Below are 18,722 nucleotides of genomic sequence, written 5' to 3' on the forward strand. Positions count from 1 at the left end.
GAGAGAGAGAGAGAGAGAGAGAGAGAGAGAGAGAGAGAGAATTAGTATGTGTGTATAATGGGATAAAGGGAGAGACATGTAGATGACCATGCTCAGTGACATCAATAGACTCAGCACTTTGGTCTTCTGGTGTCATTTCTACAGGCAGGAATGAGTCAGTGAGTACTCAGAGAGTGACTTTCAATCACCTGTAGACATGTAAATTGATGAAATGAAGCCCTTGTCTCTAGCCCTAATCAGGATGCTAAGTGACCTGTCAGTGGGATCAAGGACCAGGACATGTGTAAAAATGACTTTATGTGTCAGACTGGCTAGGCACAGATGTTTAATCACATAAAGACTGAAGGGCTGCCACCAAGGCAACTCTTCAAATATGACTGCCATTTACATTAGCAGACTGAGCGAAGCAGACGGGTCTGTGTAATGAGTGGGTTATTTCTAATCAGTTGAAGACCTTAGGAGCAAACATTGAGATTTCCCAAAGAAGAGGAAATGCCCTCCAAATTGGATTATCCGTTCTTACCTGAAGTTCTAAGCTGACTGTAAACTTTAGGCTTATTTCCTCAAATTATATTGTTTGCTCTATCCCTCTCTCTCTCTCCCTCTCTCTCTCTCTCTCTCTCTCTTTCTCTCTCTCTCTCTCTCTCTCTCACACACACACACGCACAGAGAGAGAGACAGAGACAGAGACAGAGAGACAGAGAGACAGAGAGAGAGAGAGAGAGAGAGAGAGACAGACAGACAGACAGACAGACAGACAGACCTATCTCTTATTGGTTTTGCTTCGCTACGGAACCCAGAGTAACACAGTTGAAAGCATTGAGCCTACTGCTGAGAAGAGAAGATCAGGCTATATTCATAGAAGTTGTCCACATTTCTAACAAGACAAGCCTCGGGGCTTATTCTATGTCCATCAGAGTGTTCCATCTGAAGATACTTTCATCATCGGGATTGTTTTAAAGTAAGTTAATGACCCTTGTCATTGGTGATGTAAGAAATACTCATGTTCTTAGAAGCCTGGGTTGAATGGCTACTGTCCATTAGGGTCACATCAAAATGTCTCAAGAAGAGAATATGATCTGAAGAAATTAGAATGACATTTCCCACATTTTTATGTTTATTAAGTTCTTACATATATATTGATACATAGACCTCTCCAAGGGTCTAGAATACATCTAAGCAATTCTAGAATTGATCTGAGAATGTACTAATGAGAAATCAGAATCAAAATTTCAGCCTCAACATACATATTTACAATTTTTCATATTGCTTTGTCTCTGGCTAGCATTCATCTTTATTTAAAATACTCATAGCTTATGCCTACCATATTAGCAATGTCCTGCCATTACTTGGTTTTTTAAATTATAAATTAAAACACAGTTCATAGGATTTCTTTTACTAGAACTAAGCAAAAAATGAATAAAATACAAGTGAGAAAATAACTTCATTTGCAAGAAACATTTCTCTGAAGCTAATTATCTTATTTTCAGAGGAGGCACATTTAAAAAATACAACATATTGAATTCAGCTGAAGGAATAGAAGAATTATTATAACACAAATAAAATACTGTCTTTTTAATCACAATGAGATCCAGGTTTATTATCTCTAAAGAAAATTTTATCTCTCTTTTTTTCCTCCTCCATGGGAAAATATTACTGCCTCCTGTCTACAGAGATCATGGGCCTGAGCTCTGAGACCACCTCCTTGGCACATCCAGAAAACTGATGCTGGGTCTGCCTCCTTTCTCCTTAACGTAGTTACATGTGCTCTCCTCTCCTCCTTGAATTATCTCTTAACATCCTTGGACATGGTAGCAACAATACAGCTATCACATCAAGTGTAGTTGCTTAACTTTGCATTACTGAGGAACAGGGGAATCGTTTTGGAGCTCTGACACCATTACCCTGTCCAGACTAATGTGAAGGACAGAGAACATGAGCCTAGGCAGAAGACACCACAGAAAGCAGAGCTGAAAGATAAAAAAAAAACCCACAAACAAACAAGCAAACAACCCCCGCCCCCCCATCCTTGATATTACTGTTGAGAACAATCCTCAAGGAACATTGAGCTGACAAGCCCACCTCTTTGGGAGGACGGATCACTTCCGTAGCACTATGGGTGCTGTGTGTGTTGGAGCCAGCACATCCTCGTGTGCAGTTACATTTAGCAAAGGTTGTCAGCCTGTGATCCCCTGGGGCACTGACTACATTAACAGCACTTGGGAACTTGTCTGGCGGAACTCCACCTGATGAGCTAGACTTTCTGCAGTTGAGGCCCAGTGTTTGTTTAACAAAATATCAGGGGATGCTGATGAGTTCTCAAAGTACTTATTTTTAGCTCACAAAATTAAATATGTGAACAGTGGGGGTTCTCGGGATAAGGCATGTTCCTGGAAAATCTCCTTAGTAAAGAAGGCTTTGTTCACAGTTAAGCAGTGACTATCTACTGTGTGGTTGGAGTGTCACTGATTGTAGTGATCTTGGAGGTTTCTAAGAACTCTTGTCTATCAGTCCATGGATGGGCATTCCTAGATACTTTCACTCTGGATTCTGTTGTTTTCATGGAAGGGGTAGCCTGGCCTCATGCTGGTACAGTGTGGCCTCAGAATCTTCAGACGTGTGTCCCTGCATGAGAGAGGGAGGATGGATGGGGACAATCCGGCCGTCTCTGTCAGGGAGGACTGGACTGCATTGGAAGCTTTGTGAACAAGCCTCAGACTATCCCTAGTGAGCTCCATGACTATAGTGTGGTCCTCTGGGCCACCTGTGGTGAGTTAGCCAGCTGATGGTGATCCTAAGGTGATGAACAAGGGGAGTTACCCACACATGCCTTTTTTACAACTCATCTCCATGCCTTACTATATAGGGTATTGGTACTTAGTGAGGGTGATCCCTGAATTCAAGACCTTGCTCCAGCAAGGATGCAAATGTGTGACGTGATGGCCAGGCCCCCTTCACTGTCTATGCCTTACCTCTCAAGCCAACAAACAGCATTGATGAAGCCAAAGCTCAAAATCCCTAGTATCATGACCAGTTCTTCAGCCTGATAGCAGGACTAATGTCCCAGGGGCTGGGGGCATGCATGCAGGCTCGGTGGGGTTTTACCCGTCCTTTCAAAGGGCTGGCACTTCCCCTAAAGATTTGTTTTCTCATTGTGAGCTTAGTGACTCTATTTTTTTATTATTATTATTATTTCTTAATATAGTTTTTGCTACAAAGAACAAATGCCCAAGTACAATTATACCCAGATTACTAGAGTCTCAACTTAAACATTACCAAAAGCTATAATTTTGACACTCTTTTATCTATCCCAAGTTAATAGCAGTTTTGCATGTCTTTATATTATTTTCATCTGTGCCCCTGCTTCCCTCGCTCTCAGTTATTGTCTCTGGAATATGTGCAGGCTTGTTTAATTTTAGTGCCGAGTTGGGGATATGGAAAAGATTATTCTTAATTATATTACTTATTTATTGAAACAAAATATATTTCTACAGAGCTTCTGTGCTACAGGAGCGGCACAGTCCTTTGTGACGCTGTTGAAGTGAGGGCTTGGGCTAAGCAGGATCGTAATCCTAAGCAATTCCAGCATGATCTATCCTTCAGAGTCCCAAGGCCTAGCGCTCAATGACTTCCATCCATATGAAACATTTACCTGGTTCGGTAGGCAGCAAGGTCAGGGCTGTTTTTCTGCAATCCAACGAATCTGCTCGGTCCCCCTTTAAAAAGTCACTGCAGCAGAGCTCGGAGCTCTAACAGAGATTTCCGTCCCAGGGAGATTAATGCCTATGGAACCCAGAGGAGTTGAAGGGCATTTTCTACCTTGTTGCCCTGGTGATTGCAACCCCGTCTCTTGCTGCACCAGGTCAAAGCACAGCCATAATGACTTTAAATATATATAATATTAGTGAAGAAGAGAAAATAAATCCTTGGCCAAGCTATTACCTTAGTAGAAAAAAAAAAAAGTCATCTTTGTGAATCTCGGCCTTGACTTTGCTGTGTTTCTTTGTGCTCTGTTGGTAGTGATTCCAGAGTTGGAAGCCCCTGAGACTGCACGGTGCTCTATCAGAGGAACGATACCCACTGCATGATTTGTGGAGCTGAGTGCAAAATGAAATTGCAAGGCTTCATGCTCAAAGCTTACTTAGGATTCAAATGACAGCAGCAGGACAGTCAAGCAAGCCGTTCTCCCTTTGGCGCTGGGCTCTGACCCTGCACAGGCTCCAGGCCCTGGCTCCCTGAGAGACTGCTAGGAAGTGACCAGGACCCATTTCCTCTCTTGTTCTCCAGTCTCTGCCATTTACATGTGTCTCAGGGGTCTGAGATCACTTTCCTCAACTCAGTTGAGTACCTCCTTCTTTTTCACATTTAGACTCCATACACGACACGTACACTGTTTTTTTTCAGACAAGTTACACCACCAAGGCATCCTAAAAAGCCCAAGGAAAGCTAAGGGAGAGGACTGTCGAGAGCCCTCGGCTCCCGTCAAGGCAGCTCATTCAGCCCGAGGTGGATACCTCTGCAGATATTTCAACCATGCCTCTCAGCTACAGAGTTTTCTCTCTCTTGAGTCTGACAAAATTTTTTCTAATTCTTTGCAAATGTTCCAGGACTATTTTTTTTCTTCATTTTCTCAAATATTTGTTATCATGTCTGACAAATGCCTGAGAGCTCTCCCTTGTCTTCACTATAAGTATGTTCCGTCTCCTCAGCTGTGACATTGTGGAGATGGAAGAGACAGGATCTCCACAGTTACCTGATTGCCTCTAGCCTCCTGTTCTCAATGAATTACTAATCTTGCTTTTTTGGTGTTCCACTGTTACTAGGCAGGTTGCTTAAGGAAGCTTGATATTTAGCCATTAAGTCTTCTATAAAAATCTTCCTTTGGAGTTAGATGGCACAGTGCTTTAGAGCACTGGCTGCTCTGGTAGAGGACTCTGGTTTCGTTTCCAGAACCCATATAGTGGCTCAGCATCATCTGCAACTCTAGTTCTAGGGCATCTGATGCTCGTTTGTGGCCTCTGTGGGCACCAGGCATGCATCTGATTCACAGACATACATACAAAAAATTATTCACACATTTATACATGTTTCACAATATAATATATATTCTACATTATATAGTAAATATAATATATATGAATTTAATTTCTCTGCTATTCCCACTCCCAGTTTAACCATGTCACTGGCTTCTACTCACCGAGAAATTATTTTTAATATTATTTTAATATAATTTAATATTATAATTTTAATATTAAAATTATAAATTAACTTTAATATTATTAAGTTGGGACTTTTGTAGTAAAAACATCAGAGTATTTGGAGACCATTACAGGATAAACAAATGTAGAATTCCTGTGCTCTGAGTCTATCTGGAGAAGGGCTAGGCTTCTTCAGAGAATATTGTTGCTGAAGGGGGTCATGAGTCAGTGAGCTTCCCAGACATTAACAAACGGTAGTTCAATAGTCAATGAAAAAGCTTAAAAAATCAAGTTCAGGACTTGTCAGCTACTCTTACACAGAAATGTGGACAGGGGGACTCCAAATGAAAACAGATGACAGGTGTGTGTCCATGACACTTGTGTTACTCTGGGACGGCCTACTTCTCAGCACCCCAATTTTTACTATCAACAAGGTGATTATTATGCTTGGCATATGAGTCAGAGGGATCAGGTTTCTATACTTGCTTCATCTATTAATCCCTAGGTAGCCAGTCAAGTCAGACCCCTGCATGCCTCCTTTTACCTTTGCAGCAAACTAAGCCATCTTCTTATCAGGTCCTTTACTCTTTTTGGTGATGCTATCTGACAAGCAGAAAGGATTTGAAATTTTCACTGTGTTGCAAAGTGTATGTAAAGTCAGACTTAGATTTGGGTCCATGGCTGCTTCACTGGGAAGTTTTCTGGCATCTCCAGACTTTCCACATACCCAGGCTTTGGTACTGTGATTTGGGTGTAGGAGTTGTCCAGCTATGTTCTGGGCTCACTCTTTGCTGGGAATGGCTCTTTTCTCTCTTGTGTTTTATAGGCATGGAACCCATACATTTGATTTAAAAAGTCAGTCAGTGGGATTCAAGACACTGGGCCTGTGTGTAGATTGTTTTCGAAATCCTGATAATTGCTATGTAACCTTTGATACCGGTCTCATCAGTCTTCTCCTCAGAGAAATGGTATTGGAAGGGAACATGGTGGTGGTCATGGCTGCAGCAGAGGAGTCTCCCTCTAGGCGCTTCCTGTCTTAGTTTTCTGGTACCCAGGGCCTCTTCAGAATATTGGCAGGTAGACCTCATTCTCCTTGACGTTTTCATTTTTTTCTTTGCTCTTGTTAGACCATCAGCGTTTTTGTTTGTTTGTTTGTTTGTTTGTTTGTTTTTTCTAAAGCAGGGGCAGTTTTAGATGGATTCACCTGGAAATAAATTATTCTATAAAGCTCATATGCTTTTATCCTTCCTGTGTTTCTTTTATTAGCTTTCTGTACACAGATCAAATAATACCCTTTCCCTTTCCTCCATGCTGTCTCTCTCCTTTTCCCTTTGTCCTTTCCCGTTCCTCCCTCCCCATCCCTCCCCTTCCCCTTTCTCGCTCTCCTTCCCTTTGCCCTTTCTCTGGAGGCTTTTGTTTAATGGCGCACACTGGTCTGCAAAGTAGCTGTGTAGCCCAGTGTGTTCTGCAGCTTACAATCCTCCTGCTTTAGCTTCCTGAATGCCAAGGTTACAGGCACGCTCGGCTCCAATAGTTTCTCAGATTCTTTCATCTCTGAGAATGTCTCCTGCCTGACTTCCTCACAGAGCTTCCTTAAGTTCTAGATGGGTGTGCTGAAGTCCTCACTCCCTGGGAGGAGCTGTGGAGTGAGCAGAGCAGGCAAAGGAGCCTTGGGAGCTTAGACCCCAGAGTCACCTTCGGCTACTCCTAACTGCAGAGATCTCAGTACTGTGGGGCTGTGTCCTTGGTTACTCAATAGAATAAAAAGACTGATACGTTTACTGCAAAGATGTCTTGTAATGATTGTTTAAGCTGTCAAAATTGGTTCTGGATATTTTTATGAATGTGTTCATTATTATTTCAACAGGTTAATTTTTTTAAATTTTATTTTGATAGATTTTTGCCCAATTTATGCAAATGATATGTACTGTATTTGTAATTTAAATCTAATTAGTGACTCATCAAATATACGTTTACTCTTTTTCAATGATGGTTATTGGTGTCAAATAAGATTTGGGCCTCTTTTTATCCAAAGAACTTAAGGTTGGAAATAAAGGCAGAAATTATACAGAAGAGACTTATATATAGTTCAGATCCAAAATATGCTAATTAACACATTTGTTTGACTTCAGAACATCTGGAAAGGAACTATGCAGTAATTCTTTTAAAATGATTGATTTAAGCATTTGCACAAGATTCAGGTGTGTGATTTTAATTGCACAATTAATTATTGGTGAGGTCCTATTATTTCTTCCTGATGGAAATCCACACAATAAAAGACTGTATAAATTATGGCAGAAAAGAAAATTAATAAATGTAATTGCAGTTTTCATATTTATCTCAAAAGTATGCTTAGACATTTATTTTTATGTTAACTAGAGTTTTCCCTTTCTTCCTTTTCTCTTCCTTCATTGCTCTACCCCTCCTTTCCTTATTTTTAGTCCTTCCTTCCTTCTTTCCTTCCATCCTCTATTTATATAAGGAAAGCACAGTCATAAGGGTAGTGTTATATGGAAGGACTTATTCTACAATATTTAAGCCTTGAGCAAATAAAAGCAAAGACATGGGCACCGTAGAATAAATAGATTTTTTTCTTCTGAAAACAAATTAGATAAGCAAGAGAAATATCATTGATGTTATATATATATATATATATGTATATGTATATGTTTGTGTGTATAATATGAGATATACACACATGTGCAAGTGTATGTGTGCATGTTTCTTTATGTACACTTCTGCAAATTTATAATCACAGAAGGGCCAATATTTTGTGGTGGAAATGTGATGCTTAGTGATTATGCCTTATCTCTTTAGATCTTGATTTTTACCAGATTTTGATCTCAACTCCCAGTTAATAAAATATGATTTTGATGTTTTCACAATCCTTCTAGTGGTAAATATAGTCACCTAAGGAGACAATTTCAAGTACCTTACCCAGAGTACTTGGTCCATGAATGTTCTCCATCGTCTGTTCCCTCTATCTCCCAGTACACCTGGTACCTGGGCTTTTCTCACTTAGTTCCCTCTTAGGATGAAGTGTGTCCTACAACACACATTAATGACTTAACTTGAATGAATGCTTAACATAAAAATTGGGCACAAATACAATCAGTATGGGTGACAGGAAGCTCAGGGCTCAGAGCATGGGATGGGACAATGCAAGTCTGGAGGGTCCGATGAAGGAAGATCTGACAGGATGGGCACTAGAGACAGGATTCATTCTCCACATTGTCTTAGATGGCACTGCCTGGAAAAGCACATTCATATGCATCATGGCCAGAGGATGTGAGCTGTTTAAAGCAAGAGCTTTGCAACCATAAGATTTCTCTCTCCTGATGACTAGCAACAAAGTAGAACAGTTACTGAAATTTCTCAAGCTGCTTCTTGTCTTCTAGATGTATACTGTAGTATTGATTTTTGTTAGAGTGCAATCAGAAGTAAAGGAAGTACTATTTATGAAGTACTTAGCATGGTACGTTGTCTTCAAAAAGCACCAATATAAACTGTATGCTTGCAGGAATATCTATATTGTTGTCCCATTTTGTCTCTTAATATGCCTTCAATTGCAGATAGCATAAAATTGAAATCAAACTTGTAGACTTAAATCATAGAAAGGTATACTAGCTCATATAAATGGAAAATAAGTAGGTAGGTTTGTTTTTGTCATTTAATAAAACTATATTATCTTTGCTTCTCCTTCTCTTTCGCTGTAAACTTTATTCCAAGACCAGTGCCTCCTTATGGTTGGGAGGTGGCCGCAATCACACGCTTGATCTATATGTTCCCCTTAAAGAAATACCGAGAAGTAGCTTGCCTAAGAGTTGCCTGTGATTTTTATCTATCCAAATTGTCAATGCAATGTCTTTATCCAGTCTAGAAATTTTGACGAAGGGAAGGGATTACACTGTTTGATTTAAGATTTGATCACAAGCTCCAACTTGAATCTCATGTGCTAACAACAAATCTATCAGCAAGGGAAGGGATTACACTGCTGGATTTAAGACTTGATCACAAGCTCCAACTTGAGTCTCACATGTTAACAGCAAATCTATCAGCAAGAAAGTAGACTGTTCTGAAAGAATGAAGAGTTCTGAGTGTTAGAGGGTGCAAAAGATTCTGTGAACCTCACACAACTAGTGATGGATAGCTCCGGGTATGGATCTATCATCTTAGCCCAGGGAATCTGAGCATTCAGTGCAATGGTCAGATCAGTGTGAGGGATCTTGAATGTCTGTTAGTGTACGCATGAATATTCATATGAACAGTGTTCACAACATCAAAGTCCTGTGAACTGATACCTAGTAGTGGAGGAATGTAAAATACAGAATATTCACAAAGCTGAAGATAGTTATGTGGTTCCAAATGTGATAGAAATCTTTGTATAATTGTTTATCAAATGTTAAGTCACAGGTGAAATCTCTTCCTAGAAGATGATGGTACTGTGGCATATTTGTGTGTGCTAATGTGTATGTATATGTTCATATAAAACTCAGCACCTTAGGAATATCAGAGAAAGCATAGATGCTTGTTACCATTGGGAAGGATGCTGTGAAGGTTTGTGATAGAGATATTTCCACAAACTGATATTTTTTAAATGGCATATGTAACACATTTTTACTGAAAAGTACTACCTAAAAAGAAACTAAGCTCTGCTGGTGGCAGGAGCCTAAGTTCCAAAATACTCAAGAGGCTGAGGCAGGAGAATTGCAAATTCAGGGCCTGAAAGGTCTATATTAAACATTCAAGCCAGCATGGGTGAAACTTAGTAATGCCTTGTCTCAGATAAAGGTTAAAAAAACAGAGAAGCTAGGACGTAATTCAGAAGTAGAATATCTGCCTAGGGTGTGTCAAGCCCTAGGACATTCAAAAACAAGCAACAAGAATCAAACAAGCAGGACCACTCTTTATGCTCCACATCATGGGTCAGAACAGAATCTGTTATTTCTCAGTGTCCTAAATTGAGATTAAACCCCTCCTTTCTCCTCACCAAAGTCTCTTTATAGGTACAGTCTGGGCAATGATGCTCATGGCACAGGATAGTCCACACAGATTAATGTAAAGGACCAGCAAAGTGCTTTCCCAGAGCTTCAAACAACAGTAACGTCCACATGGAAATGTGGAAATGCTTTCTCATTATTAGCCCCATCCTGCTACCTCAAAGGCAGTTGCTTTGGTAGTAAAGGGAAAATAATCTCCATAGCATTTAAGGCACCTGGAGAACTGACAGAGAAGCAAGGCAGAGGAGTTGAAGGAGGATCTATGCTGGCCTCTACTGTCCTTTCCACCGCTCAACCCAGACATGACCGTGGAGCTGGCATTCTGAATCCTCACAGCACCTAGACCTGCCTAGAGAACATGAAAAGTCTAATTACATTCCAATTCCTTATTTGTTCAACTCATAGTTATTGAACGTCAGCTGCATGCCAGCCCCTGGGTTGGGGACTCAGGGTAATTCACCAGTCCTCTGGAGATGAAATAGGAGCAGACTCAGCAAATACCTGTTGACCAGTGTGCACAGCAACCCACATTTATATTAATAAAGGATGAGCCTACCACCTATCCACTAGCTGCTGTGGCTACAGTTAAAAATAACAGTGTCTAGAAGTCAGTGTCCTTGTTAACGCAAAATGAACCACATGTATGCTTCCCCAGAGTTTATGTACACTCATCCACATGTCCTAGATATATCCAAAATGCAACAAGAGTCAGGGACCAGAAATAGTCAGGGCAGAGAGTTCTCCAAGAATTACACCACACCTTCAGTCCTGGGCCTATGGTATTTGTATGCTGTAATGGTTAATGGAAAATCAGGAGAAATCAAGATCTTTGCCAACAAGAAAGCCCTCTTTTTAAGACTCAGTATTTGGAGGGGAGCTTGGGAGGAGCAACAGTTCATTAGAACTTTGGGGTTCCTTCCTTACCAATATAGTGATTGATGGGTGGTGACTCCCTCCCTTCACTGACCTTCCTGGCTTGCATTTCTCCTGAACTTCCCCATTTACAAAAGAACTTCACTGTTAGCAAAGCTGGATTCAAATGGTTCAGGTTTGAAAAAGAAACTTCTTGTTGGAACAGACATCGTTGACAATTAGCCAGGAATCTGAGGATAAAAGGGGGGAGGCCCAGAGAGGTAAATGCACTTGTGTTTATATAGCATGTGATGTGTTTTGAAGTTCCCTCTGAGGAGAGAAGCCCTCTTTCCTACTTCAAAAGCCATTTTCATGTTTTTGAAATTACTAGAAATTATGGGCTAAAACCCCCTTCACACATAATTTATTTCACCCAGTATCTCATATTTTGTGATAACATGCAAATACCATATGCTGCACTTTCTCTTTATGGGTGGAGGAAGGGCAGGGGGAGACCTGGCAGAATTATCACTAGGCCCTGCAAACCCTTCCACTGAAACCCACATTTACTGTGGTGACATTTACTAGTTATGGCAGAGCTGATCAACTGCAGATTTTCCTGCTGCTGAGGCTAAATTGCAAGCTGCTCATAATGCCATCAGATGCTGCTGGGGTTGCAGCCAATGAGGATTTTGGGAATGCTCTTTTCTCCCCTGTTTCCTATTGCAATGGATCCCTGTGCCATAGTGTGCATGCAAAGTCCATGCACATTCAACCCTGTCTGAACCTGATTGATTCCACAGGCTCCTTTCTGGTCAGATGTATCTCCCACCAATTTAGGTAGAGTTCCAAATACTCAGACCAGGGTCTTCCTGGTGCATTCCCAGGACCTTCATTTTTGCCTTTTGGAATGGGTATTTATTTGTTCAAATGAAACGGTCGATACCTAGACATATATATTATTTATAAGACTGAAGGAGGAAAAATGCCCCAAATCTTATACTATGCTTTTCTATTTCATCAGAAGTAAAATGTTTTATGCCAGGCCAAGTGAGTCAAAATCACAAAGCTATTATTCAACCAGTAGACGGCCTCCATCCTTTCTCCACCAGCAATGGTGAAAAGACATGATTTTACAAGCAAACAGGAAGAAAAAGCTTTCACCCACCTTGGGAATGTGTTTAAGAAGTTGATTTATGTTTCATGCTGAGTCTTACAGCTGCAGTTCAAGCTAACCCAACTTGGCTGCCCCCACAGAGTCTGGTTTATTAGGTATCAAGGAGTCGCAAGAAGCCATGTAATTAAAACCGTAATTAACTGGAAAAGGAAAGTGCCACCTGAGTTTTGAGAGGCTGTCAATTCTATTTCCATTACAGCCCTCCTGTTTCTCCTCCTGACTTTTTATTTTCCTTTGCTTGAGAGTAAAACAATATATATGTACACCCTGCACACACACAAGCACACACATGCCTTTTGGGGTCTTAAAGCTCATATGGCTGGCCACTTGTTTTAGAAAAGGTCACTTAGGATGTTACCTGCTTCAGCCTTTCAAAATGAGCTTGTTCATAGCAGAAACAGTCTATCAGCTCTGTATCCAACACAGAAGCCACCAGCAGCATGTGTGGCTGTTGAGCCCTGCAATTGTGAAAAGTCTGAACATAGCTGGACTCTACTTTATCAAATACAGACTCACTTTTGAAAATGTAGTACACAAACTGTAAGCAATATCACACTGATTGTTTACCAAGTGGCATTATTATGTTTACCACACTGGGTTGCATGCATATAAAACCTAAGTTTGTCTATCTTTCTTTACTTTTAGAGTGGCCAATAGGATACTTAAAAGTACCTAACCCCAACAGAATTTCCTGGTGCAATGCTGGCCTGGAGCTGGGGTCTTATATTTCCTGCTGAATTATGAAGCAATGAGCAAAGAGCAACTTTCCTTGTTCTTTCTGTCATTCCAAGAGCTGTGAGGATGGCCTGCATGGAGAAATTGGATCCCTTGATGGCAGTGAGAAAAGGCACCAGAAAGAGTTAGAGAGACATATGTTGACTGTTGCTGGGTTGTTTGAGCCAGTTACCCAATAAAAGAGATGCCTGACAGCAGCAGGCTCTTCATGGGTCCTTCTTTCTCTAACAGACATTTGGAAAATGACAGTCAAATATATTATGAAACATGAGTTATCACCAGAATAAAGAAAGTTTCACACTTCTAACCAAGGTGGAGAGAACAATTTCTACACTAACATATGTGCCTTAATTTGTGAATCAAACTGCTCGTAAAACAAACTTTTGAGAAAGGTCTTCCCATTTGCATCCTATTCTATAAATGTCCATCTTACATCATTGCATTGTCTACTGGCATCACATCCTTTGAAGTTATGAAGGGGGACTTGTAAGAAATGTACAGTTATAAGGGATTCTTCATCACTAGTCATGAAGGTTTTGGAGTACTTTTAAAACTGTGGCTCTCTTTTCAATTCTGAAGAGTTTAGGAGGGTGTACTGGAGATACATCATTTGGGTGCAGTAAAAAATGAGTCATTTTGTTCTCTTTTTACCAAGATAAGAAGTCAACTATCAATTAAAAACACTCCCAAGAAGCTAAAAGACCAACAGTACTTTTCTTCTAAGGGGGAAAAGGGAAGGAGATGCTTTTCTATTATAAATGTCTTCCCACCCTTCCAAAGTTGCTCATTGTGAAGATGTATTAATAAAATTGTAAGGATCTCCTGCATCTCCCAGTTCAGAACAGAAACATGTCACTGGGTAATTCTGGGAAGAGAGCCTGAAATACCCAGAGCAGATGACACACAGCGCGCTGGTCCTGATTCAGCTACAAGTCAGCGGGTCTCCCAGGACCATCTGCGCTCCATAAATTCCAGTAACACTGGCACATGAGGCTTGTAAATCACCACTGAACGGGTTTCACCTGTGACACACAACATGAACCCTGCTGTATATTCCAATAAACTCCCATAAACCATCTGATATAAACTTCGGATTATGTTTCTTTAGGGGTTGGGATACTTAGAGTTTCTTTGCTGCAAGTGTGAAGTAAATACACACGGCACATTTTGTTCCTCCACCCCCACACTGGTCCCTTGGCTGTTTTTCACATGCAGAATTTTACTTTGTGGCTGACATGTGCAATTTGGTGAGCTTTAACAGACCAACCATTTTTGTTTTGCCTTCTTTAATAAACTCTTTCTTTCAACACCACTGTGAATGTCAAAGCCTTATGGTTATTACATGTGGGAAATATGATTTATAAACAGCAAATTAATGGCCAAATTGTCAGTAACCTAGCTCACTGAATATAAATAAACACCCATGATAAAGGGGCATATCATTAATATGGCTTTGCTGGACTTCAAGCAACCCACATGGCTGTCTTCTACAACAGATTGTGTGGGTGTGAAGGGAGCATGGGCAAGGAGAGCTTTCAATTCCATTTAGTGCTTACACATAAGGGTCTCCAAGCAACCATTTTTGCTTGCTACACAGTACTCCCTGCTAATGGAGTCTGGCCCTCCCCCCAGCCTTAGAACCCCCCCCCCCAAGCTCTTGGGTAAGGCTCTTCACGGCTGAATTACTACTGGCTCATATGCCAGAGAAAGCATCAGAAAAGAATGCCATCATGAATCCTTTGCCAGTCGCCAAGTTTTATGACTCTTACAAATGATAAGAAATTTCATCCTACCTATTTTTTCCTAAAACAGGTAAAATTCCCTACAATGCTATTTCTGTTTTCTTTTTTCATGAATAAAGTATTTTGTCTCTTTAGAAAGCTTCTATTTATGCCCAATAATTATGATAAAATTCAACAGCTTCTTTAGCATCTACAGTATGATATATATTGGACTTACAAGGCTCATATTTAACTCAAAGTTATACTAAATTCTTACATTATCTACAAAACTCAGTGAACATTATTTTCTACAGAAGCTTTCAAATATATATATATATATATACATATACACACACACACACACACACACACATATATATATATATATATATATATATATATATATATATATATATATATACACACACACACACACAGGCTAGAATGTCATGATCTGCAGAGGGCCCATGAGCACACTAGGAAATCGATGTGGTTTCCATGTACAGGAGCTCCTGGAGATACAAACACTCATTTTTCATAAAGTCTAATTCTCCAGCTTCCACTAGAAAGTGCCCATCCAGCTGAATGTAATTGTCTTACTGAAATAAAGAGAAATAAATGTTAAATTGTGCTCAGGCACACGGGAACACTACTATGAATAAAGCAACAACAACAAAAAACAACACAGTACCTTCCAGGATCTTCTAAATATGTAGCATCATTCTTTAGTGGTCACAATTTATCCTGTAAGAGACGAGTCATACTGCCAAAAATATTTGCAAACAACATAGGAAACTTTATAATGTGTCTGTACTTCAAAGGGTTACCTTTAGTATTTCCCTTCTTTCTTTCCTTCTTACTTTCTTCCTTTCTTTCTTTCTTTCTTTCTTTCTTTCTTTCTTTCTTTCTTTCTTTCTTTCTTTCTTTCTCTCTCCCTCTCTCTCTTTCCTTCTTTCTTTCTTTTAAGCTGAAATCACCTTTCAAAAACACTTAATGTGCTGAAATAGAGTATAGTTAAATTGTTGGAAAGTCAGAAGGATTTAAGAAACCAAATATGACCATTTTTGTTGTTATTTTCTTCCATTCATTCAATTTTGGAGCAAATCCTGTTGGTTTCCTGTTACACCTAAATAGTTCTCATTTTTATTCAAGAGATAGTAATACCAAGCAATATTAATATAGGTGCATCAAATCAAAGTTTGAACTCTTTGAAACTATCAAACTATTTTTCCTAAATATTTGGGGGTTTGATAAAAGCCGAAATGCATGCCAGAAGCACTTCTCCCCATTAATTATTAAACCCATGTGCATCTGAGGAAAATTTGATCCATATGGATTTTGATTCATTTATGCTTCCCTCATCAAAAAACTTTTCTTAAAGCCCATGTCCAAGAGATCTTTTGAGTCCTGTAAGTTCTTTGAGCTTTGCCAAGATTAAACAAAGTTGAATGCCAGAAGATTCAAGTTGGTTTGTAACCCTACACCTATTGGAGCATTTGTGGGCTCTGAACCAGCTTTCTCACATACACAGAACTCTAACCAATACTTGGAGGTAGCTCCAGACAGAGGCTTGGCAGGTCTGGCAAAATTAGAGACATACCAGAAAAATCCCTAAATGCCAGACAATTCATTTAAAAAGTTCAGTGATTCTCTCTCTCTCTCTCTCTCTCTCTCTCTCTCTCTCTCTCTCTCTCTCTCTCTCTCTCTCTCTCTCTCTCTCTCCCCCTCTTTCCCACACCCCCAGTGCAAAGGCACAGAAATGTGATCCAATTGAGAACTGGAACTGGAGGATTAAGAGATATCTCAAGGAAGTGGACAAAAGGGTGATGTTCCTAGATATAGCATATGCCTAACAATAGGTGATTATGGGAAGCACTCGCTTGAGTTTGTATATGAAAAATTAGGAACTATGGTTCCTGATTCATTTCCTCCATCTCTTCTAGTTTTTCTGTTTTTAAAAATACTTAAAAAATTCATATTTGTGCACGATAAAGTATAATCATATCTACCCACACTTTCCCCTTGAACTTTCTCCATATCTGCCTTAACAGGCTCCCTCCCGACATCATGTCTCTTTTTGTTTTTTTCTTCTCGGATAAACCATGAAGCTTCAGTTAGTCCTGCACATGAATGCAGGGTATCTAGCCACACACTGGAGCACAGGAAAGCTATCTGTGGCCACATCCTCAGTAGAATGATTTTCCGTTCCCCCATGACTACCCACTGCTAATAGCAATAGCTCTTCAGTGTGGGGTGGAGCCTTGAAGATCTTCTATCGCATCTTTGCCAGACTTTTGGCTGATTTGATCTTGTACAGGCAAGCACAGCTGATGTGGGATTATGACTGCAATAGCCATGACATGTCCAGAGGACAGCATTTCACAGTTTTCCACCCTGTGTTCCAATTCTTTCCATCTCCTTTCCCACAATGCTCCCCAAGCTGAGCCTTGGTGGTACTGGCATTAATGCAGATGTCCCATTTGTGACAGAGCACTGTGTCTCTTACTTTCAGCATGTTGACCAGCCATGCATCTCTCCTTTGACTGCTGTGCCCTGCATAACGAAGATGCTCTGATCAAGATTGAGAGCAGCCCATGTCTATGGGTACAAACATAAATCTTTACAAGGCAATTTGACAGTGTGACCCTTTAGCAAAATGACAATAGCGGCCTTAAGACTTCCCTAGCCACAAACTTTGGACCAGGATTACAGAACCAGACCGGAATCCACTCCTGCGGAACAAGACTCAACCCATAAAAGCTGAGTCAATAGTGCACCAGTAGGCCTGTCTTGCCTGGTGGGTAAGTGTTGTAACAGGAAGAGTCCAGTGCTAGGTACGACCATTGGTGCCTTTTCTTTCTCTAAAGTTTGTACAGCACCTTCAGATACAATGGCAGGTAACCTCAAAAGAGAAAGTTTTCTGGTTGGTTGGAGATTGACTTCTCTGAGTCTGATAGCAAAAATGGTGTAGTGGTATCTTCAACCAAAGGGTTTTACCATGTAGCTATAGTGGGTAACTCTGACAGCTGGTCACCCATCTTAGTTCTTGTCAACTTGACATAAACTAGACTTATGTGGCAAAAGGGGACCTCAGTCTAGGAATTGCCTCAATCACTTTAACCTTTAGGCATGTGTATATTTTATTTTATCTTATTTAAATTGACTAATGCTTGATGTGAGAGGGCCAGGCCACTGAGCAGGTGCTTCTAGATTATATATAAAAGCAAGCTAAAGGTTGAAATATTAAAATATTTATTTTTGGTTTGCTTAACATTATAAATACCCATCTTATGAATGGCTAGAATATAAAATATATTTTAAAAATAAAAAACCTATTTTTAGACCTATAATGTGAAATCTATTGAAAATTCCTGTCAATAAAACAGGTTAGTCTTTTTTTTTCACATGCTGTGGAAGATTAATGCTATTGGAATAAAGATGTTAACATTATTTCTATTGCTACATTTCATCATTAGAAGTATAAATTTTGAGATTTGTTCACATAAAGAAGTAGGTTGTAATTGAAGGAATTTTGTAACAATAGAGTCACTAAGTTCTTTGAAATCATTTTTCTATGTTAAAATCATATTTAATTTATCACAAAGTAGTGTTATTGTTGTACTCTAACAAATTAATGAGATCTTTCTACAATTTAATTGAGAATAAAAATTCTTTAATTCCAAATAATTTTAATTACCCTTCAAAGAAATTAGTAACTGCTGCCAGTTAAACACATTGTAATCTCTGTCAAGCTCCTGACAAGCATATATTTGCCTCTGAATTCATGAATCACTTACATTGGACATTTAATTTAAAGTAGGCTATTCATATTTTTACTATTGAGTTGTGAAGATCGTTATATAGTCCAGATCTTAATCTTTCATCACGTGAACAGTTTGCAAATATTTCTGTATAATCTGTGCACTACTTTCCCCACCCCCACTTTCCAGATTGTGTTTAGTAAACTTTTTCTTTTATTTGATCTCATTTAACTTACCTATAATTATTTTTGTTAATTTTGTTGTTTTTTTTTTTTTTT

This window comes from Mastomys coucha, unplaced genomic scaffold (genome assembly GCF_008632895.1).
Source record: "Mastomys coucha isolate ucsf_1 unplaced genomic scaffold, UCSF_Mcou_1 pScaffold22, whole genome shotgun sequence".
Taxonomy (NCBI): domain Eukaryota; kingdom Metazoa; phylum Chordata; class Mammalia; order Rodentia; family Muridae; genus Mastomys; species Mastomys coucha.